Source organism: Sciurus carolinensis, chromosome 1 (assembly GCF_902686445.1).
Source record: "Sciurus carolinensis chromosome 1, mSciCar1.2, whole genome shotgun sequence".
NCBI classification, from domain to species: Eukaryota; Metazoa; Chordata; class Mammalia; order Rodentia; family Sciuridae; genus Sciurus; species Sciurus carolinensis.
The window spans coordinates 134,620,325-134,644,175 of record NC_062213.1 but is presented as its reverse complement, the minus strand read 5'-3'; the positions used below and the strand labels follow the sequence as shown (position 1 = coordinate 134,644,175).

Genomic DNA, 23,851 nt, shown 5'->3' with positions numbered 1-23,851 from the left:
TCTTTCACATTTTTTTGGTTAGAAGAAAAAAATGTCAATAGCTAATTAATAATTTTTATAGTGACTATTGTCTTAGTCAGCTCTTTCGCTGCTGTAACTAAGAGATCTGACCAGCACAATTATAGAGGGGGAAAGGTTTATTTGAGGGCTCACAGTTTCAGAGTCTTAGTCCATTAGAAGACTGGCTCCATTCCTCAAGGCTCCAGGTGATGCTGAACATCATGGCAGAAGAGTGTGGCAGAGGGAAACAGCTCACATCATCAGGAAGCAGAGACAGAAAGACTCCACTCTTCAGATACAAAATATATACCCCAAAGGCACACCCCAGTTTCAGTCTCCTCCAGCCACACCCTACCACTTCAGTTAATCCCTGATTGGCTTAATCCCCTGATGGGATTTCTCCTCTGAAACTTCCTGCATTGTCTCACATGTGAGCTTTTGGGGGACACCGCACAACCAAACCATAACAACTATGTTGAAATAATAATATTTAAAATACATAGCTAAGTAAAATATATTTTTAAATTAATTTCCCCTATTTGTGTTCTTAACATTTTACATATCACTATCAGAAAATTTTAAATTTCATATTTGGTTCACACTTGTGGTTAGCCTTATGTTTCCATTGGATGGTGCTGGCTAAGACAATTATCATACCTGTTGCCATCGCCATATTGGCTTGTCTTTAGAAATGCATATGCCGAGTTGAAGCAGAACAAACCATGCATCATCCAGTAAACCACCCTGCATAAACTTCTGTACAGTTCTCAGGGTACTTTCACATGTAGTATTTTTGGTCTTCAAAGATAATTATAATAAGGAAACTGAGATTTAAAGAGACTAATTTAGCTACCCACAGTCAAGCAAAGAAATCAGCAGAGCTGTTTCTAAGCTCAGGTATCTGAATTCCAGATCTCCTTGCCCTGCCTTTGGTGCCACCCTCTGCTGACCCATTCGGAAAGTGACCCTTCGAAGTTGATGGTAACAAAGTCAGTGTAAATCAAGATGGTTTGCTATTTATAGGTCCTTGTCCAGGAATTAGTCCACCTAAAAGATGATTTGCTACATGCTGCTATTGAGATTATGTTATGGTTTGAATGTGAGGTGTCCTCCAAAAGCTTACATGTGAGACAATGCAAGAAGGTTTGGAGGAGAAATGGTTGGGTTGTGATAGCTTAACCTAACCAATGAGTTAATACTTGATGGGATTAACTGAGTGGTAACTGGAGGTAGGTGGGGTGTGGCTGGAGGAAGTGGTTGATTGGGGGCTTATCTTTGGGTATACAGTCTGTATCTGGAGAGTGGTCTCTCTCTCTCTCTCTCTCTCTCTCTCTCTCTCTCTCTCTCTCTCTCTCTCTCTCTCTCTCTCTGCTTCTGATTATCATGAGCTGCATCTTTCTACTACCCTCTTCTACCATGATGTTCAGCCTCACCTTGAGCCCAAGGAATGGAGGCCACCTTCTTTGGACCAAGACCTCTGAAACTGTAAGCCCTCAAGTGAACTTTTCCTCCTCTACAATTGTTCTGGTCAGATCTTTCAGTTACAGCAGCGAAATAATGACTAAAACAGATTAACATATATTCCAAATGCTATCAGGCAATATGAAGCACAGTACTTAGAATACTGTCAGAGATGCACTTAAGGAATTGAAAGTAAGAAATGAGTGGTTGGTAAAATAACCAAGGATTTTTGAAAGGCTCTGGTAAAAATATAAACAGGGAAAATTGAATAATAAAAAGTTTATATCATTTCATGCCTTTCCTTTGAAGAGTTAAATTCTATATGGTAAGAATCCAGGCTACCAGGAAGATGTTTTTTACAGATTAATGGACTGGGGCTAATTCCTCACCTTAGTGAATATCACATTCCATGGTTTCCAAACTTCCCAGATTGCTTATTTGTTTTCCTAGATGCTCCAACTCAAAAAACAACAACACAAAAACAAACAACAACAACAACAACAAAAAAAAACACAAAAAAATTGGAGATGCAACTTAAAAGGTACATATTTGAGTGAAAAATAAATAAAACCTACATTCTGGGTTGTGGATTAGTATATACACATGATTGCCCTGTAAATAGTAATGATACAGACATTTTGAATATGTAATAAAGAGTGCCAGATTCCAATTTGCTATAAAAATGTACATACCTTATAAACTTAGCCTAAATATGTCAGCAGATTACTGTCTTCTTGGTCTTTCCTATTAAAAAGAAAAGTGCAATAGTTATGGCCACATATGTCCTGAGCTTACCAGAGTGATCCTGATTTCAAAATCCTTTCTCATTGTCCCCATGAGATATCAACTTGGTGGATTGAATGTTTGTTCCTCTAAAATCCATATTATGAACCCCTAACCCCCAATGTGATCGTCTCTGAAGATGGACACTTTTGAGTTAATTAGGTCATGAGGGTAAAGCCCTCATGGGATGGGATCAGTATGCTTATAAGAAGAGATACAGAGATAATCTATCTTTCTCTCTCTCCCCACCCTTGCCGGCTCTCTGCCCTCACCACCAACACTTAGGGGCAAAAGAAGAAAGCAAATCAGGAAGAGAACCTTTATCAGAATCTGAACATGTTGGTATCCTGATTTTGGGCTTCTCAACCCTTAGAACCATGAGAAATAAATTTATGCTGTTTAAATCACCCTTTTCAGACTAAGATAAAACTTGTACTCAATTAAAGTATGCATCCTGGTTTTTAATTCTAAAAGTATAAGATACACTTTATAAACCTAAGTTCAAAACCACTTCCTCATGGAGACTGCAACGTTCTTCAGGAACTGGAGAAAGAAACATGTACCAAATAAATAGAGATTAAGGAATTTTTACCTTAGTGCCAAAATATGGAGCAGCAGTGTGTACCTATAGTTGACCAAGGTATTCTGTTCTCTTCAGACTGGAATCCAGAAGACTCACAGCCAGGAACTTACTAGCGGGGACTGGGTAAATGGGGATAGTTGCTTAACATCTCTGTGCTTCAATCACTTCATCCATAAAAGAAATATAATAATACCAGTTTCACAGAGATGTTGCAGAGATCGAATCTGTGACATAAGCACTTAAGACAAGGCTAAACACACAATAGGTGTTCTGCCAAAGGCTGCAGATCACAGCATAACATCAGCCCTCGTTACAACTTTTACTTGAGAGGGATTTACTTAATTTCACATCATAGGGGAAGGAAGACTTATTTGCTACTCTTTAACAAATTTTTTTTTTTCACTTTGCTTTCTGGTGGAATCTGAAGTCTAGAACTCTTCAGCTACTGAGATTCTCTGAGCTGCACTCAGTTCCCCTGCCCCCAACTTGGTGGAGGGGCAGCAGCAGCAGGTCTAAGAAGTTATGAGCCAGTAATTTTACCCTATGTCTTTAAAGCTTCCTTTCAAACTCAGTTTTCTGTAATGAAAGGTGCTGTATAAGCAAAAATTATTAGTAGTATTAATAAAAATACTTCAGCCATGCTTCTTCTTGCATCATATGTAATTCATTAGCAACAGCTCGTAGGCGAGGCCAAATTTTCATGTCAAATAATGTTTTATGGGTCTTTAGAACACTACACTCACTGGGTGTCCCCACATCATGATGAGACCTCCCTGCAAGGGGAGACAGACAGCAAAGGCTTTCTGAAACCCCTTCTCTTTCAGATTTGCTTGGGAGAAAGGTTAGTTTCTACTTATTCAGCAACCACACAGCACTGGGAAGCTTAGGTGCTTCTTGAAAGGGTAAATGTTGTATTGTTCATGGAAATAGGATTTATAATGATGTTAACTCAAAAGAAGAAATTAAATATAGAAAGGTTTCAGTCATGATCGCAGTGACCATGATCAATCAAAGGCTAGAGAAATGCCGTTTTACAATTAAAATATCCCAACACTTTGCTATTTATCACTATTGCCATATTGCAGCAGCAGGCTACAATTAATCATATAAATCACCCCAATGAACTAAATTCTGAGGTTCTCTTTTTGTCAAATAAAATGGCCGTCTTATTGTTAAAACTGATGAAAGGACATTTTTTTCTGATATTCAATTTAAAATACTCTTATTTAAAAAGATCTTTTATGCAGAGATTACAGAGAAGACTCTAGGCAGGAAACTTTAGTGATTATTTCAAAGCTCATTAGATTTCAAGGATAGATATATCCCTCCCATTCAAATGCATAATAGCATTTTCACAAAGGCTTATCAAAGGGTAAATTAATTGGGCCCTATGCTTGCTAGTCATTCATTCATTCATTCATTCATTGAACCAGTACTTAACTGAGGGTCTACTATGTGCCAGACATTCAGCTAGGCCCCAGAGCTACAGCAGTCATGATCCCTGATCTCATATGCATAGAGTCAGGGAAGGAAGAATGCCATTGTACTAGTAATAACAAAAGTGGAGACTATTATACCAGGCAGAATACTGAAGACCATAGAAACTTAGCAAAGTTTGAGCCAGGATGGTGGAGAAAAGGCATTTCAACTGAGACCTGAAGAGTAAGAAGGCAGAGTTGGACACATCCTGAGGAAAAATCCAAAGATTCTATCTTCTATGATTCATCACTGCTGTATTGCTGGAACCTGGTGTGTTATAGGTGCAAAATGATTATTTATAGAAAAGATTAATGTCAATTGTTCCATTTCTGGGGGGACTTGTCTTAGAGGCAGAGCCATTCCCTGGAGATTGATGGGCCCCAGGGAAAGGCACACACAGCCTCCTTCTTTTCTTACTCATAGACCTGCACACAGGAAGCCTAAGATGAAAATGCCAGGTGACGGGCAAAGGAACCACAAGATGTCATCAAAAGGGCAACAGAGAACCCAGGTAGAGAGGAAAAGACCAAGTGTCACCAGTAGCCCCATCATGGGCCCACCTGGTACTAAGTATATTTGCAGTTACTTGAAGATTTTATTCTCCCATTAGGAAAGCCATGGCCTCTCCCTCTCATGTCACCATGCAGTCTGTGTTCTGTATAGAGGCACCGTCAAGGACACTGAGTGGAGATTGAAACAAGTCCTGACTCCACTCCAAGTTAAATGCCCAGCATGGGACAGTTACCCAGTAAAGGTGACATCTTTTCCTAACTTGTTCACCCACAGAGGACGCCACTTACTAATTCCCATGAGGCATCTTATAAATCAGCTCCATCCTTGTCCCTGCCTATTCCTCTTCCCCCTGGACCACAGGATACATGGATATTAGTTTCATATTTTGCACTAATGTTTTCACTCAAACAATAAAAACAACAACAAAACAAACCCATGCCAAATGACTACATCAGCAAAATTGAAAAAGTGGGGTAGAGCTATTCTAGTGACAGGGATGATGCCATCAAAACAAAGGTCTTGCTGGGGATATAGCTCAGTTGGTAGAGTGCTTGCCTCACATTCACAAGACCCTGGGTTCAATCCTCCCCAGCACCACCAAAAAAAAAAAAAAAAAAAAATCTTTGTGATCCTGAGTTCAAGTTATAATTTGTTCTTCAAAATGCCCTGGATATACTCAAAGTCATTATTGTAAAATTGTCACCTCTATGACAAAACATCATAGAGCATCGGAAAACTCTAATTTTGCAACCCTATTACATAAAAAGGGAATAGCTAAGGTCAACAATGTATAGTCCTCAAATCAAACAACCTCCAACCAATTGAGTTGAGGTTTTTAAGTGAAAACACTTTTGCAGGTCTAGGATTCATGGATGAAACAAAGAGGTATGAGCTTTTGTCCCTGCCTTTAGGGAATTTACATATAGTTTACAAAAGTGAAAATAAAAGCCATTTTCTAACATGAAAATCTGGATGAAAATTGTTCAACTGCCCAAATGTAAGGTGGAAAGTGAGAATGTTCCTTAGAGTATATGAAAACAGCATCGGGCAAATATGTTTTGAGACAGAGAAATCCCATGTCACATGTTGCCCCTATTTTATAAGTTTTAAGAGCACATTCAACTATATTATTCCAATTGAACATCACAATAATCTTGTGCAGTTAGGCAGGCCATATACTTTCATGACCATTTTATGTCCAACTTGAAATAGCTCCCAGCAAAAGTTAGTGACTTGCCCAAAGTCCATAGAACCCAGACCAGAAATCAGGCAGTCTGACCCCAAGTCCACGTTCTGTTTACCAAAAGTGCAAACTGGAAAGTAAAGCTACATGCCACCTGTACCTGTGAGTTTGTGAGGCCATGGGGTTGCTGGGATCATTCCTGGCAGGACTATTTTTGCTGTAAATTATTATAAGTATCCAACAGAAGAAAACCTGGTGAATGAGGTGCTGACAACATGCGGCAGTTAACTGAACATATAATCAGGGGCTGCACCACTGTGGCGGCTCTGGATTATATCAACAGGCATAATGATGTTGCTAAAATTATGCACCTACAATTATCCCTTAAAGGTAGGTGATAAATGAATTAACTAAGTGCTGAGGCACAAACCTTCAATATTTAGAAATTGGCTGCTATGAGGTGTACAGGGGCAGTGTCATGACAAGGAGTCACCATTCCAGATGATTGGGATGCTCCTCACTGATGACAACAGCTTAGTAAAACATTGACATGTGTGCTCCAGGTAATTGAAACAGTTTTTTAAAAGGAAAGAAATGAAGTACTTATTGACTCTAGAAAAAGGGGGAAAAAACATGTAAAAAAGTGTAAAAGTTTCAAAATAAAGATGATTTTCCGAAGTACCAGGGTATAGATGGTCATTTTTTAGTGAAGAGGGTTCATTTCATGTGTTGACACCTTTTCATGCTATCTCAATACCAGGAACTAGTAGAGAAAGGGTAACTCACTAAGCTTTAAAAGACGTTGGATCCAGATGTGGATAGAAAGGATGGAGAAATAAGGAAAGACTGAAGAAGCGTGGACCACTGGCATCACGGAGCATAACTCCTGGGAGCCTCACCTGCTGCGGGCAGGAGAGGTGGAAAGCCAATTCCAAGGTCAGAAGAGTTAGACATGACAGACTGTCAGTACCCGTTGGGTTCTCACCAGCATTAGCTTGCAAGGCAACTATTTACCTCTGTTAAACCTCAGTTTCCCCATCAATGAAATGGGAACAAAAATTGCTCCAAACCTCTTTGGTTTGTTGTGAAGATTAAACAATGAAATGTTAAGCCCAGTATAGGACACACAGTGAGTTCTCAATTAACAGACACTGTCACTACAATGTACATATGCTGTAGACAACTAGAAATGCCTGACTTTTCAGAGGCCATTGTGTTATTCGTCTAAAGAATTCCTTCATCTGACTCCATCAGTATCTATACTCCTTTGTGTTTTAAAGAGACACGTATAATAATCAGACATTGGGCCTCCTTTGTTTATAGCATTTTGATGGGAGGGTCATCAGCTAAAATAAATGGGAGATCGACCAGGATCAGACATTGCAGCTGTTCAGGTTCAATATTTGATGGGAATGGGGTTTAAAAGTAATCACACAAATGAGAATCAAGAACCATCTCTGTGTTACGCTCGTCCATGCCGGCCTAGTGCCCATTATCATAGATAACTGGGGACTGACTGTATTTGTTTCCAAAGGCTTTCTTAAAATGGAAAGATCTCTGTGGCATCTATAAGATTCAATTAGAGGACCTTTATAAGCACACATCTAGTTGAACCAAATGAGAGATAAATTAACCTATAAACAGCATGCTCTTTCTTGTGGAATCCTCTAATGGCCTGATTTAGGATATCAGCAGATGGAAGGTCAGTGCCCAGTGCTTTCAGAGTTCAGCCCATTCATTACAATCAGGTTCACCATGCCACGAAGAGGTTCTAATGAAATACACTCCAGTGAACCGCAGAGGGGGCCAGCTCGTGTGTGTGCAAGGCATGAGCTCAAGGCAGCAGACAGACTGTGATTTTGTATTGCTAGGCAGGTAGGGGTCCAAATGGAGCCACTGCACATTTATTAAGTTGTATTCTTTCAGGGGAGAAACTCTTGCCGAGACAACTTACCTGCAAGCTCCTTTAAGCTTTTAGCTGAAATGCTCTAGTTCACATACAAAGAAAATTGCACTGTTTGTCACTAGTCAATGTCCTCTAACATCAGGGCATTAGTGGGAAAAGAGGCACATTAAAAAGGTACCTGATCTCCCTGCATCCTTCCCCATTCCAGCTGAGACTGGAATCTAGGGGGAAAGAAACTTATATATCTTGAATCCTGCCAAATTATAGCTCCAAATAATACAAAATATTGCCTGAGGGTTTTTTGTTTTTAACCAAAGTACTTCAGAGGCCTGAAAAATATCTGCTTTTGTGACCATGTTCACTAACAAAAAGCCTTATAAATTGTAAACCAAATTAAGACTATCACAGCAAGAAAACATCTGCTGTTAGTATGCATGTGTAACATCACAGGCATCTTGCTGCTTTCAAGGCACCCAGTTTTCTGTGTTGCTAGTGGATGAAGGAGAAGGCTGCTTCGTACCTTTGTTCTGCAGATGATCCGGGCACGAGGTGATGGGCATGGAAGTGAATTGCAAATAACGCACTGGAGTCTCAACGTGAGGCTTCCCTGGAGGACCCATGCTGAGAGGTGCTCTTAAAGATGAGATGGCTCCTATTGAGTTTGCATTAGTATTTCAGTAAGTGAATCCTCTCAGATGGAAGGTCCTAGTGGCCCAATTGTATACTTAATTCTAATGTATAGTGAATACTTTTACAGTGCAGTTTTAAAAATCTCTTCTTCCTATTTTGCTTCTAATAGTTTATCTTGTCCATATAAGCATATGTTCATTTTTTGCACCTCTCTTCCCAGTCAATCAAAATCATTACAGAGTCTTGGACATTCTTTCATATAAGACTGCCCTTTACATAAATAGGTCAGCTGGTTAGAGCTAATAATACCCAACTTTAAAACATTAAAATATAAAATGTTGGTACCTGCACTTTTTAAATTATTAAATCTGTCTAAAACTGTTTGTGAGTGCATGTAAATTTTTCCCTTAGATGATTTTTGTCTTTCTTTAATAAAGCCTTCATACCTCCTTCAAAAAAGCAAATTAGGAATTAGAGTACCAAACTGTTTTCCTGGTAAGAGTGTTTGTTTATAAACAATCAGATATAATAATAATTAGTATTATTATTAATAATACTTGTCATGACTCCACTACCATCCTCTTGTTTACAGTTGACCCCATCTCAGAAAGAAAGTCCTAATGAAATATAGATAATGCACCTAGTCTATCCCCTTCAGTGTAATGTTGTAATGTTACTTAACAGTTCCTTCAAAAGCATTAGATGGTTCTTCCTCTATATTGCACAACCTTTGGCTACAAAATGCTACTGGAAGTTCTTCAGAAGTCTTACATGTTGCTCATATTATTCATTTAACTAGATGTATGCTCCCCTTCTTTCATCTCACACATACTCCTTTGTTATGATTCATACATTCCTTCAACAAGTATGATGTCCACAATGATTAGATTGCCAGCACTAAGCTAGCCACTGGGGGTAGATATGGAAGGGAATGGAATAAACTTTGACCCTGGTCTTCAAAAGTTTAGTGTAACAGAGAATTCAGATGAGTAACAGAAAGTTATAACAGTGCAGCACATGTTGGAGGTACCAGAGGGACACCTAAGTCAGACGTGAGGATGGCAGGGAAAATTTGAAGGAAAATAAGACATCTTGATTTGGCCCATTGGAATCAGTGCCAGCAAGAAAAGGAGGGAGAATGGAAGGTGCTTGAAATAAGGGAAGCAGATTAACCTGGATGAAAATTCAGGAACAGGAGAGACAGCACTACATGTTAAAGCACCTAGAAGAACAACCAACTATAGTCTCCAAGCGCAGGGATGGAAAAGGTCTTTATTGGTCACCAGAACTAATACTGTCCTTAACCCAGACTACTGTTACCTTCTAGGACATTAGCTTGTCTCATTTTTGTCCCAGCTCTTGTCAATAGAGTAAAAACTCATTATCCAATAAGGTTTGGGGTCTATATTTCATTAGTTTATTAAAAGTGGTACCCTATATACATGTATGATTACAGGAATTATGAATCTACATAGTGCACAACCATACAAGTTGTACTCCATTTGTGTACAATGAATCAAAATGCAGTCTGTAAAAATAAAAAAAAAATTAAAAAGTGGTACTCCAGAGCAGAAACAAAAAATATGATTTTTAAGAAACTTAAACATTTTATGTTGATGTACACCAAAGTATGCATTCATTTGTCAATCATTTGATGTGGGGCTAAGACCTTTTCTTAGAGAATGAGTCCTGTCATTGAGTTTCACTTTCTCTTTGTGGCATAAGCCACTAACAATTCCAAAAATTTCTAATTTTGATTTTTTTTTTTTGGTGTACAGAAAAATCTTAGACAATTTTGAAGTAATTCAAAAGCAGATTTTTAGAGTATTTTCCCTACATTTTTATAGTTGTGCTACATTTGATTTGACAAGTAATCTTTAGAAATTCCTATTTGGATTTCTTCAGTTTTCAAATTATTTTTCACAGGAAAAAAAATTCATTCAGAAATCATCATTGCTTAATTTTTTTTCAACTCCTCCTAAAAGAAGAGGTCTCAAATACAAGGCCTGCTATATATTTAGAACTTAGACTACACTTCCTGATACATACTAGGTATCAATGACTACTTGGTAAATGAGCAAATGAAAAGATGATATTAAAGAGGGATTCAAATTTTGAGAGATCTAACAAACCAGGGTAAAGAGTTTGAATATTATTCTAAAACATTAGCATAGTAGACATGATATAATTTTATTTTAGGAAAATTCCTCTGACTGGGATAGGAGCTAGAAACTCTCTTGTCTCAGTACTCACCCACAACCACCAGTGAGGCTCTTATGTAAAATATAATGTTCAGTAAATGTTCCAAGGTCCACTAACTGTTTAAACTTTTCATTTATTTTAACTCATACAGGAAACTTGAGCTGAATGTCAGAGAATCATAATGAGCTTTTACCCATGTTCTCAGGACCTAAAATAAACAGAAGTAAGTCCACGGAAATCAAGCAGAAAAGACTTTCAGATATCAAAATGTTTGTTGTGCCTTTTCCCCCAAGAGTCTGCAGAGGTAGTAGATTTGAAGGAGTATTGGAGAAGCAAAGAAGAGAGGTATTTGGTGCTCTAATCCAGTAATTTTGGGAAGGACAGTGAAATGAGTTAAAGGGGAATAAAAGTGAAAGCAACCAGCAGTTAATTTCCTGAATTCAGCATCTATCCTGCTCTCTAACAGGCTCCTCCAGGGGAAAAGAACATTCAGGAGGACTTCAGAGAAAGCAAAGACTAGGTTCAATGGAGAGGACAGAAATGTCCTCTTATGCACAGAAAAAGGATGCACATGGTATAAAGAGGAGGCCCTTGCAAAAAAATGTCTCCACTAGAGTGTGAGTCTCCTGAAGGCAGAAACTATGGCTAATTTTTAATCATTATATCTACTGTTTCTGTTATGGAATATGATCTATATTAAATATTTGATGAAGAAATGAAGAGAAGTAAAGTTGATGAGGAATTAATTGTTGGTCTTAAATGCTAAGTGAAATATCTCTATATTTTGGTAAGCGATGGATTTTGATGAAAAAGTGGGGGCAAGAAAAAGTTATAAGTGTAAAAAAAATTGGGGAAAGACTCATATAGCATTTGTGGGCAGGAGTAGGGAGAGGGAGGAAGTACACCTGCAAAATAATGGGAAACTGGGATGTAGTGCTAGCAAGGGGATCTGAAAGGAAGTGATGGGTATCACAGGTGTAAGAAAGAAAGAACTGTCTGAACTTGAAGATGAATTTGATGTGGAAAGAGAGAGAAGGTAAGGAGTCCAAAATAAGTAGAGGATTTGGAGTTGATACAACTGGAAGACAGTAGGGCCAATGGGATCAAATGAGGGAAGACAGTTCTGAGCTCCTGTGAAGCTGAATTCATTCAAATTCTTGAGCCAATGAACCATGGCCAAATGGCAAAGTGAAGGGAATAATGAGACAACCATGTCAAATAACCAAGTCAGAATTCGAAAGGCAAAAAAGAGATGAAACAGATTCAGCCAACAGAAAGCAAACCCAGATGAAGGCTCTCAAAATCAGGAAGAAACCCAAGATGATGTCAGAGTAAAGAGGATGCAGAATTCAGGCACATGGTGACAAGAACAGCTACCAGTACTGGAGTGCTCCTGTGAAGCAGTCGCTATGCTATTTCATCTTCACATACATCATGTCTTTTAACATCAGTGGTATGATTTCTATTTTGCAGATGAGCAAATGAAGCAAAGAAAGGTTAAAGCACTTGCCCAAAGTCATGCATTTGGTGCAATGCCAGACTCGCATTCATAACCACTCTTCCACACTGCAGTGTAAATTTACCTATCGCAACTGCTCATACCTAGAAAGTTGGGTCACCAACTGAAAGGGGAAGATTCAAAGGACCCTTAAGTGAGTGATCCTTCCTCTGTCAAAGCCTGACTCACTCACACCTTCACCCACTCAACCAATCCCCTTCCAGACACTACCCTAGCCATGAGAGACAAAAAGCTTTCAAGTCAGAATGGATTTTTAAAGTACCCATGAATTTTGAAAAATATAAATATTACTCATAGAAGAATGTGGAATACATGAAAAAAAAACTAATAGAGATTCAAATACTTATTCCATAATTTAATTGGGGCTATAATTTACATTTTCCTTAAATTGCATATCAGTCTCCAAAGATTTAACATCTCACCATTGAACTGCTTTCTAGTATTCCACTACCTTTCCATACAAACCTCTATATGATTCCATCTATTTTTACTGTTTAAAATGTATATATATGTAAATTATTATTCATTGGATCCTTTTGCATCTGAGATATAAATGCTGAATCAATGTGGGAAACATCAAGTGTCTGTTTTAACCTGACTTGATTATACCTAAATATAAAATATAAATTAGCATTTTATTCTTGGTTGTATTTATTATTGTATTTTATCATGCATTAATTAAAAATATATGTGTTTTAAAAACACCTAATTTATAATTCACCTGTCTACACCACTATAAGGTCAAAATTTGTAAAGACTGAAAGATTTACACTAAATTTTTAACAGAATATAATATATCCTTATTGATTATTTTTTAGATTTATTACCGATTTTAGCTCAGTATTAAAGGTTTAAAAAATAGAAAATAACCAGGTTCCAAGATGTCTGTGTTTTGTAACATTGCCAAACATCGTTTTTCTAGTCTATTGATGTGATTGACATGTAGATATGATTCAGGGGGGAAAGCATTATTAATAGGAAGAAAAGTTATGACTATTGAATCATGACACTTTGCTGTTTTAAGTAATTTGCTGGCTCTGTGTTCTCAAAGAGAACATCGTTGAAATGGAGAACAGGCTAAGAAGTCTGCACCTTTTTAAAAAATCAAAACACTAATGGAATGAGATATTGAGATTTAAAATAAAATAAGTACTCAGGGGTGGAAAATGTCAGGATGGCTACAACACCAAATCAAACTTTGTTCCCAGATTCCCACTCGAACCCCTTCCTCATCAACCCCCCCTCCCTGGTTCCCGGAATGTGAACCTTCCACAGTTGTCATGCAAATGAAAATTATGTCCACACGACTGACCATGAATTATCAAAGAAATTTTATTTGGTGAAATATGACTTACCTACAAAATTTGAGATACAGAACTCTGAAATGCAATGAGAGACACTTGTGAGAGATATCCTATAATGTATTCTATTGGTTCTTTTTTTTCAAATGTAGAATTCATCAAAAAATAGAGTGCAGATTGAAGAAGGTCTCAGCTTTAACTTTATCTTGGCCCATTGAAACTATTTCTATCCTGTATCTTTGTAACGCATTCCTCTTTAGCCATAGTCTTAGAAATAACTGGGCACTCTTGGACATGGGAAAGTAGATGATGGGCGGGGGTGAGTACAATCCTGAAAATACATCACTATGATTAGAGGGGAAAATAATTTACAATATTCTACTCTTGATGCATCATCTTTGGATAGTAGTCTATCTTTGAAATGTGTTGGAATCCATCCCACCGTTATATTCCTAATTTGAGTTACCCACATTTATTGCCTGAACTTAAAATCAACCCCAAATTGGACTCCCTGTTCTCAGACTTCCACACAGTAAACCATTACCACATTCAAACTTTTCTTTCATAAGCATGACCCCAGCTTATGCCATTTATAGCTCTTAAAACTTTTGATAGCTTCCCTTTGTCTTTGGGACAAATTCCCCAAGGCCCAGATGGCATTCCAGACCCTATATAATCTGTTTCCAAATCCTTTTTACAGTCTGACCCCTCTTCCCCAGCTCTATCTGGCCCGTGCTATTTGCTAATCCTTACACATGAACTCCTTGGTACCCCTTTGATCATGATGTTTCCTCTGGAATGCTCTTCCTTCTATTTTTCACTTGATGAAATTTTACTTTTTCAATGTCCCATTCAAAAGTTCTTTTTTCTGTGAAGACCTCCCATCACCACCTTCTTGGGGAGAAATAATGTTTTTCACCATTGTCTCTCCAGAACTATCTGCCATGAGCACATCTCTCCCATGTTATAGTCAACCCAGTCCTTCACTTCTCCTCAAGAGACATTTAGGCTTTGTGAAATCATGTCCCATTTTTCTTTGTGTTCTCAGCACTTAACTTCCTTGATGCCTTTGTGCTCAAAAATCATTCCTATTTGCATCATTAGAGGAAAGAAAGATGCACTTTTCCCATATAAAACAGTAATTTGAAGACAAGTAGGATAAAATACTTAGGATCTTGACTGAATAATAATCAAAGAAAATGTTTATGGTCAGCATAGAACATTTCTTAAACATCTATCATGTATCAGACCTGTGTCAAGTGCTAGCAAGGCAAACATGCATATTATGTGATCCCTAAATTCAATAATGTTGCAGACACATTTGAAAAACTTAAAAATGAAATGATACATGCATTCATTCAACAAAGATTTACTAGACACAATGTTCAAGGCATTCTAGTAAACAAATATCAAGTAAATATTATAGATATTCAAGAAATTCAGGAGATGAGATTATCTTTATTATCTACTGTTTTGGGTTTGGAAAATTTAGAAAATAAGGTTAAAGTGAAAGACATGACAGTCCCAAGATTTTTAAGTCCCACCAGCCTACAAAATATCTAATATTAAATAGATACTAAATAAAGTAAAATATCTAAAGAGAGCTAGATCTTAATTGCTATTGCCAAATGAAATTCAACTACAATAGAATTAAAGCATCACTGTTGGGCTGGTGTGTAGCTTGGTGGTAGAGCACTTGTCTAGCATGTATGAAGCCCATCACTGCATAAAAAAAGGAGAAAAAAGAAGAAAAAGGAGGAGAAGAAGGAATAAGGAACTAGGAGGAATAAGAAGGAAGAAGGAGGAAGAAAATTCAGTCTCAACTCTCCCTAACTTTTTTTATTCACCCATTGAATTAATATTCATTGTAGTAATACGTGACCACCCAGATAAAAAGTATCCAAATGGCTGCAGTTGACTGAATCAATATAACTGACCCATGGTCAGGTGGAATTTCTATGGGTCAGAGTAACAACCACAGCTCTTCTCATCACATCACTACTTCATTGTAAACTTTATGCATGCTCAAAGTTTCCAAGTAATACACTAAGAACCTTTCAAGTTTTCTGCAACCTTCTTCTTAGATATGAAAATGCCTCAAGTTTAGACTTCTTGTTAGCAGGAGAAGAAACCTGAGGAGCATTGGGTCTGAGTTATTGAACCAGATATGTAGTTACCACATCCACTGGACCACTTAAGAGGGAGCTTATAACAAAGACACTAACATAAAGTTTCTACTTGATATATAATTCCCATTCAAATGCTAGCACAATAATTATTTTCCCTAAATTGAAAAAGTAATTGACATTTTCCTTTCTGTGTCACGTGTCCAAAATTATTTGATTGACATGCAACAACCATTTAAGATTCTCAAATGATCCAAGTATATCTATACAAACAAATTGAAATGCAGAAAAAGGGAACCTAGCCAAATAAATCATCTTTGTCCCTTGTCATCTTTTAGCATAGTGACTAATGCAGGCTCTCAAGTCAGACCATCTCAGTTCAAATACAAGCTCTGTCACTTAGTTTCTTGGGCAAGTCAGGTCACTTAAATTCTCTTGGCCAAATTGATCATCTACTAAATGTAGATAATGATTCTACCTACCTCATAGAGTTTCTGGAACATCAAATGAAATCATTCTCATATAGCTCTTTGAGCAGTGCCGAGCACAAAACAAGCCCTCAAAAATGTTAGCTGATACCAAAATAGATAATAAATTTATTTTGTTTATTCAAGTCAACATATTTTAGAATTCTTTTATTGAATTCTTATGTTTAAATAACTAAACTCAAATTATCATCTTTGCAAATTTCATGATTTGAGAACTAAATATTAATCTGGCAGTGGGAGTACTCAATGGAAGCAGGAAGTGACTCATTATCTAATAAAGTCTTCAGCAGTAGATCTAGCATGATGAGACTCTTTTTTGGGGTCAGACAATTATTTCTCTGGCTATACTCTGCCCACTGTGTATAGGAACCACATTTTCTTGTCATTATTTCCACATAGATTATCCTTAAGCTTGATGAGTGTGTTAGTCAGCTTTTCATCACTGACCAAAATACCTGACAAGAAAACTTGAAGGAGAAAAGTTTATTTGGGGTTCACAGTTTGAGAGGTCTCAGTCCCAGTTCAGTCAACTGCATTATTCCATTACTTTCGGTCTGAGATGAGTCAGAACATCATGGTGGAAGGGTATAGTGGAGGAAGGCAGCACAACTCATGGGAGCCAGGATGAAGAGAGAGAGGAAAAAAGAGAGAGAAAGAGAGAGTGAGCATGAGGATCCTGGGATAAGAGACAGTCCCCAAACGCACACCCGCTCCCAGAATCATACTTCCTCCAGCCATGCACCACTTGCCTACAGTTACCACCCAGTAGTCTATTCAAATTATTAATCCATCAAATGGGTTAGTTCACTAATGAGGTTATAGCTCGTCCTCCTATATTTTTCTAAAAGTCCTACCTCTGAACATTGATGCATTGAGGATCATACTTTCAAAACACAAGCTTATCAGGGCACAATTCCAGATCTAAACCATAACAATAAACCGGTTGACTTGAGTTTCACGGTTGTAAGACTTATGTGTTACGCAGGGCCCCACACCCAGATGAGTCTCATGCTGGTTTAATGCTCTACTGCTTGAATGTTATGAAATCCTTAATAATTGTTGCACAAAGGAATTTGCATTTTTATTTTGCAATGGGCCCCGCAAAGTAGCTTGTCCTGTCTGGAATCATATTTTTTTTCTCCTCCATAACCCCAAGAACAGTACTAAAGCTTGATAAAGATTTATGGAAAGTATCACACTTAGGAACAAATGAATTTTTGAATGAATGAATGAATGTATGTCAGTGAAAACAGTCAATAAGTAAGATTTTTAAATCCAAGTTACGTTTCTTTTTCCCTTAAAGGGACAACAAAGAGCCAAGTCAGAATCCCACAAAGGAAACAACATCCAAGCATTGCCTTGGAGACCAGCCCTTCAATGGCACCAAGCATAGAGCATTGCTTTCCTGGTTTCAACCAGAGAAACTCCACGAGTGTCAATGGATGTTGGGAAAGGGAATTGATGGTAGGACTGAGCAAGGGCTGCACTATTCATTTTGATAACTGGATTCAGTCACATTTACTCTTTAAAGGTTATTAGTTATTTTAAATAATTTTGTTAAATGCTCGAGAGGGAAAATGAAGACATATTAATAAACACACAATTATACAGGTTAGAGCAACAATGCAGTGCTGGTCATTCAGGAACCTTGCGCTAATTTTAATTAGCTGCTTTCCCTTGCTTTCAAATGTAATTAAAGGAGCTTAGTTGTGCTCAGTGATGCAAGCCACCTTATTTAATCACTAACATTATTTCCCTGAACTATTAATGATTTTCAAAACGCTTGTTTATGCAGAATTAGAACAGTAATTACCTTACCAGTTAATTTTGTACCTTCACATTTCACACCTAGCTCAAACGTCATTCATTTACCACGGCTTCTCTGTCAAAACAAAGAAATGCTTGTTCTAAATGTGCTTCTGAGTGCCAAATTGAAAGCCAAGTTTTGTAACACTAATAAAGTAGCTCCCAAGTGAAACAGGTGTAGTAATTTAGACCCTTCCTGTCTCGAGCTTGCACGTACATGCTATGTCTTTTCTTTATTAGCTTTAAAATGAGAGCTTGGTGTGCAAAATAAGCTATTTAATTCAGACTTGTGGAGCAGAATATAATCTTTAATTTAAACTAGTGCAGTAAAAAGAGGCCTTTAATTTTAACTGGCATGTGCGTGTGAATTTGAATTAATAATCCAGAAAATTGAAACTGTTTTGCTGCTGTTGCTGGATATTGACTGTTCTTCATATGCCCTTAGTTTCACTCACTCGATTTCTCTCCCAAACCAAGTCTAACTCTCCTTCCCATCTTTTTTTTTTTTTCCTTATGATGTGGCTGCTTTATGCAAAGCAAAGCTTTCTGAAAAAGGAAGTCTCAATTGACTGAACTTCCTATGCCAAAAAAAGCACTTTAATAAAAATACTAAATCTGTATTAATTTAGTTTACAAAGAGAATGTAATCGGTGTATTCATTATATCTATTTAAGATGTAATTCAAGTGTACTCTGAATCCATGCCTGATTGAATCCATGGATGGGAAGACAATCTACCCACATTTTCAGTGACAAAACTCCACTGAATCCAACTGTAAAAATTCCTCTTCTGAAGATTATTCCCAGAACAGGAATAACTTTTTAGAAAATATTGGTAACAACATTTATACCTATGATGCTACATTGACTGTGATTTGGATAGACCTGTCATTATCCATCCTCCAAAGCCCTTGCATAAGAATGACTTAGCCAGGGAGCCTCCAGATACTGTGCTAACCCTGACTAAGATCTGCTTCCCAGCATCCCAGAAACAGTGAGCATGTGTACCACACAATTAGCTGTTATCACTATATTATTAATTCCTCCACTAATGCAAGGCATTTTAATTTGATAACACACTCCTTTGTTAAAAACTTATTTCCCAGATCTTCAACACCTGCGGTTTGAGGCCATGTCTTTTTGGTTAATATTTGCATGTGATTTAATGAATTTCCAGGATGGAAATTAATACTAGAGACATAAATGAGCACTTCAAAATGTCAAATAGGTGGGGCTACAGCACAAAAATGCATTGAACTAGGAAGAACAGTAAGAGTTTAAAGGAACATAAAACATGCATTTTAGGGCAGAGAAGGGGAGGGAATCATTTGGTTAGTATTAAGAGAGTTATTGCTTGTATTTGAGATGCATTTAGTCCAGAAAAAGAAAAGAAAGCAAGAAGTCAAAAAAAGGTAGGAAAGCTCCAGCAGGCTGGTGTATCTGGGACCAAACCATATCAAGTGCAAGCCCTTGACTGAGCTGATGAAGACAATACACTGGCTTCCCCACCAAGAAGCTTCACCAACCAGATCTTCATCAGCAAGAGCCACGTATGCCCATGAGGGAAGAGTGCTATTCTGGGACAGAGACCATGGATGGAATCCCAATGGCCTCACCATCCACCAAGCCGAATATAGATAGCTGATAGATAGACAGCCAGACAGAAATAGATATGCATTTATGTAAATGCTATACCTTTTTGCTAGTTCATGAAGCTCTTTTAATAGAAGGCAAAGCTTTTCATTAATTAAAGCTTAAAATTTAAATTGCTAGAAGGCAATCGTCTATGAAGGTAAGACTCATTCACATCAGAATGCAACAGTCAACACAAGTGCATAACAATCCTGTGTGACTTCAACTGGGTTGCTACAGAGAGGAGATGTGTGTGGAGGCAACTGGATGTCCAGGAGCTGAATATCTTTATTTCTGCTTTATGTTTACTTTGTTATGAATAAATTCCAATTCCAGCAGATTTTTTTTTTTATCAAGGTTGAACTATATCTCTGTATGGTCCAACTTTATTTCTTATAATTTAGTCATATCTCCCCAAACTAAGTTTTGTTAGGAAGAACAGGTTCCTCAAAAGCAGGATCCATGGTGTACACACCTTTCTCCTCTTTTCAGTACTATGTTCAGTAAATAAAACAAAAACTTGATAGCTTATCATGATATAGGCTAATCATTGGTTAAATAAAGCTTAATTTTATCAAACATATTATATTGCTTAACACAGCTCAGCATGGGGACCCTGCCAGCCTGTGTCAATGCTGTGCATCACACAGTCTCATTCAGCAGACACTGAGCACATGCTTACTAAGTGCCAGGCACTGTGCTGAGCTCTGGGAAGACAAAGATTAGTAAGCCCTCACCTGCCCCTGGTGAGGTTGAAAGACATTCAAACAAATAGAGCATGCAGTGGTATGAATCAGAGAGAGAAAGAAGTACTCAGAATAGACAGTTACCAACTGGCATGGAGATCTCTAGGGATACTTGGGAAATACGTATTTTGTTCTATTTTCTGGCTTTATTCCTTACTGTATTGTTGTTCTAGAAGACTATTAATGATCATTTTTGTTCTAAAATGTTGTCTACACTTCCTGTAAGCTAAATTGAAATACTTTCTACTATAAATCCATTTCCTATTGTTAAAATGTTCTTGACCATGGAAAACACTCTATGAATATTCTATGAATTTTAAGATAATAATTTAATCAATCATTAGACTTCTCTTATACTTTTTTTATCCCTTAATAATAATTATAATCCTTTAATAATCATAAAGCACACTTTGCCAGTATAATTAAAAATAACTTTCAAATTACTTTCTTTATATGTTTCTGTATCATATTTCTCTTTTATTGTTCCTGCATTTCTTTCTTTTATCTTTCTTTCTTCCTTCCACTTCTCACTTCCTATAAGTGTACAGTCTTGCAAGTGATTCTGCATGAGATATGAAGGCCAATAGAACCAATCCCTGCCCTTAAGGAGCTTCCAGCTCTGCCAGGAAGATTATGCAAATGATCTGTTACTAAGCTAACCACGAACAAAGTATGTGGGAACACAGAGTGAATATAAGTGAATAATTGGAAAAAGATGATGGACGAGGTGGTCAGGTACAATTTCCACCAGAAAAGAAACTATGTAAGCAAGGAGTGGGAGAGAAAACCAAAAAAAGCATTTGGTGTGTTCAGGGAATTCCAAATAATAATCACCATTAGGTGGATGTAGTAGGACACCAAATGACTATAATGGAAAATAAGGGTGGAAAAGCAAGTTAGAGTCAGAGATCGGATGCCCTTGCGTGTCATGCAGCAGTGGTTGGACTATTCCCTAGGGCAATGTAGACCACTTTGAGTACTTTTGAGCAGAGGAGAAAAATCAATAAAGATCAAAACAAATTAGTCTCCTTGCCTCCTAGAGGTACAGTGGATAAAGTATGAGCTTTGAAATTAGGAATACTCAGTTAAAATTCTGGCTATTCCATTTTCTAATTGCTTAATCATGTGAACATTTCTTAAACCCTTTCCCAGGCCTTAGCTTCATTTGTAAAATGGGATAACAAAAACTCCTTCACTGATGTGTTGTGCAAGTGAACAGCTGTGAGTAGGCAGGCTCAGCAAATGTTCCTCATACTAATTTCTATGTGTCCTATTTGCATTAATTAATTAAATAATCTGACATAATTTGATGCCTCTCCCTCACCCCATTCAACTAGTGGACAAATTCTGCAGTATTTCTTCACTAACTCTGTGTCCACATTTTTCTTGACCTTCCCTTTTCCTTTGTCCTACTTCAGATTTTCATTTCCACTTGCTTCAGCTATCACTTGGACCTTCCTCCTAGATTAGGCTACCCCCTGACCCTGGTCCCTACTGACACACTGGATTTATATTCCTACAGCCCTTTGTTGGTCTTATCAATGCCTTGGCTAAAATATACCCATAGTTCTGAGTAGTCTGTAGAATTAAATCCACATTTCTTAGTTTCACATTAGGGTCTGGTCCCACCATACCTTTTTCATTATATTTCCCATTAATTCTTATGTTTCATTCAAATACAATGTGTTTTATATATGCACTGTGGCCTCCTGACTCTGTGACTTTGCCCATGGCATGCTACTGCCAGAATCTGTTCCTTCTATCACTACACTCAATGATGAAGGCTAACTTGGTGAGGAAGGCATTAAGAAAATTAGAAAAAAAATGGGTCTTTGATGACATCATTGAGCTACTAAATTAACCAATCCTTAGGTCACCCATCCTCAGAACTTCCTGTTATGTGTGCTAATCAGTTTTTGTTTTTTGTGGTTTAAGAAGTTGGGTTAAGATTTTTTATTATTGGCAGTTTAAATCACCCATATGATAATGAGGTCACTCCTTAGTGAACTCGTGATTTAACAAGATAACATAGGAGAAAAAAACATCAATAACTATTTATATCTTCCATGAAAATAAGGCATATATTCCAGTGGGATACATATCTCCCAATACTCCGTGCCCTGTGGAGTCAGGAAGAAAATGTCTCTGGGATTCCTTTCCCTGGGCAGGCTGTACCTATAATTGTTGTGGTTCCCACACCCTCTTCCTGGGTCTTTCTGAAGAATTTTTTCTCCTAGTATGAAAATTATTTCATAAAACTTCAAATGTTCTAATTAAAGAGAATAAGCAATCCCTTTCTTGTGCCAAACTTAACCTTTCAAAACTCACCACTTTCCCTGTTGGGGAACATTAGACCAGAGCCTCAGGGTTGAGGCCAAGACAACAGCTGCCTCAGGGTTCATCTTGGTGCATTGCCCTAAAAAAAAGTAAAGTGAATATTTTCTTATTACTTTTCCCCAAAGTTTGGAGAACTCAGATCTCTTCCCATATTTTCAAGGAAATCTCTAGGTTTTAGATATTGCAGAGTTCCTATAATGGGTAATTCACCATGAACCTTGTGATCCAAACATCCATCTCCAATTGAATCACTAACTTCTTGCATGATACTGTAGTGACTTGAGTGTGTGCCTTATTGTTATCTTATATGACAAGGTTCTTGAGAGCAGGTTTCTTATTTGTTGCATCTTTAATCCATCAGTACAGTTCCCTGAACATAACGGACTCTCCATTCATAATGAGGGGAATATAGTAACTATGTGTGAATGAAATGAACATCAAGAGACTAAAGCCAAGGAGGTTACTCAGAAGGCAATGATCCAGAGGAAGTAGATGACTAACCTAGGCCAGTGGTAGTGAAAACGGCAAGTAAAAGAGATTTGGGAGATATTCAAGGGGTGATATTATCAGAGAGTGTGATGAGCTAAATCTAGGAAGTTAAGAAAGGTAGAGAAACTAACCTAACTATGAAATGTGAAGCACAAAAATTTAGGAAATAACATTGAAGTAAATTAAGGAAGAAATGAAAAACAGATGCAGAAGTGGAAAATAAAAAAATGAGTTTAATTTTAGTTTCTTTACATTCCTGTTAAAGTTAGATCACCAAAATCAAGCATATGCTACTAGGTATTCAACTGGTGGAAAGGACCAGTTTCTCTGAAAATACTTCCCTAGGAGATTGATAGTTTTTGGCCAATTCAGTTGCTTTCTATTGACTAGGAATATGGTTGGCTTGTCCATATTTCCTAGACTCCATAAATGTTGGGGTGGCTATGTAACACTTCTTACCAATGAACTATGAATGGAAGTAAAATGTCCTAACCCCGTGCCTAGGTCTTGAGACTGGGTGTACTTTCTCAATGCTCACCCACTTGCTGCTGGTTGAATTCCACAGATCCTAGTAGAATAGTCATTCTTTATCCATACTGGATATGTTCCAAGATCCCCAGTGAATGCCTAATACCACAGATAGTACTGAACCCTTTTTCGTTTTAACT

General features: G+C 37.5%; 1 long non-coding RNA gene across 1 annotated transcript in view; it reads right to left on the bottom strand.

Annotated features, from left to right (window-relative positions):
- Nucleotides 1-17,987: 17,987 nt before the first annotated feature.
- Nucleotides 17,988-23,851, bottom strand: part of LOC124963595 (uncharacterized) — a 122,826-nt gene continuing 116,962 nt past the window's right edge. The window contains exons 3-4 of the long non-coding RNA XR_007104753.1: nt 22,686-22,773; nt 17,988-18,056 (exon numbers count right to left, since the gene is read on the bottom strand). This is a non-coding gene — a long non-coding RNA (uncharacterized LOC124963595). The remainder of the gene's footprint in view (nt 18,057-22,685; nt 22,774-23,851) is intronic.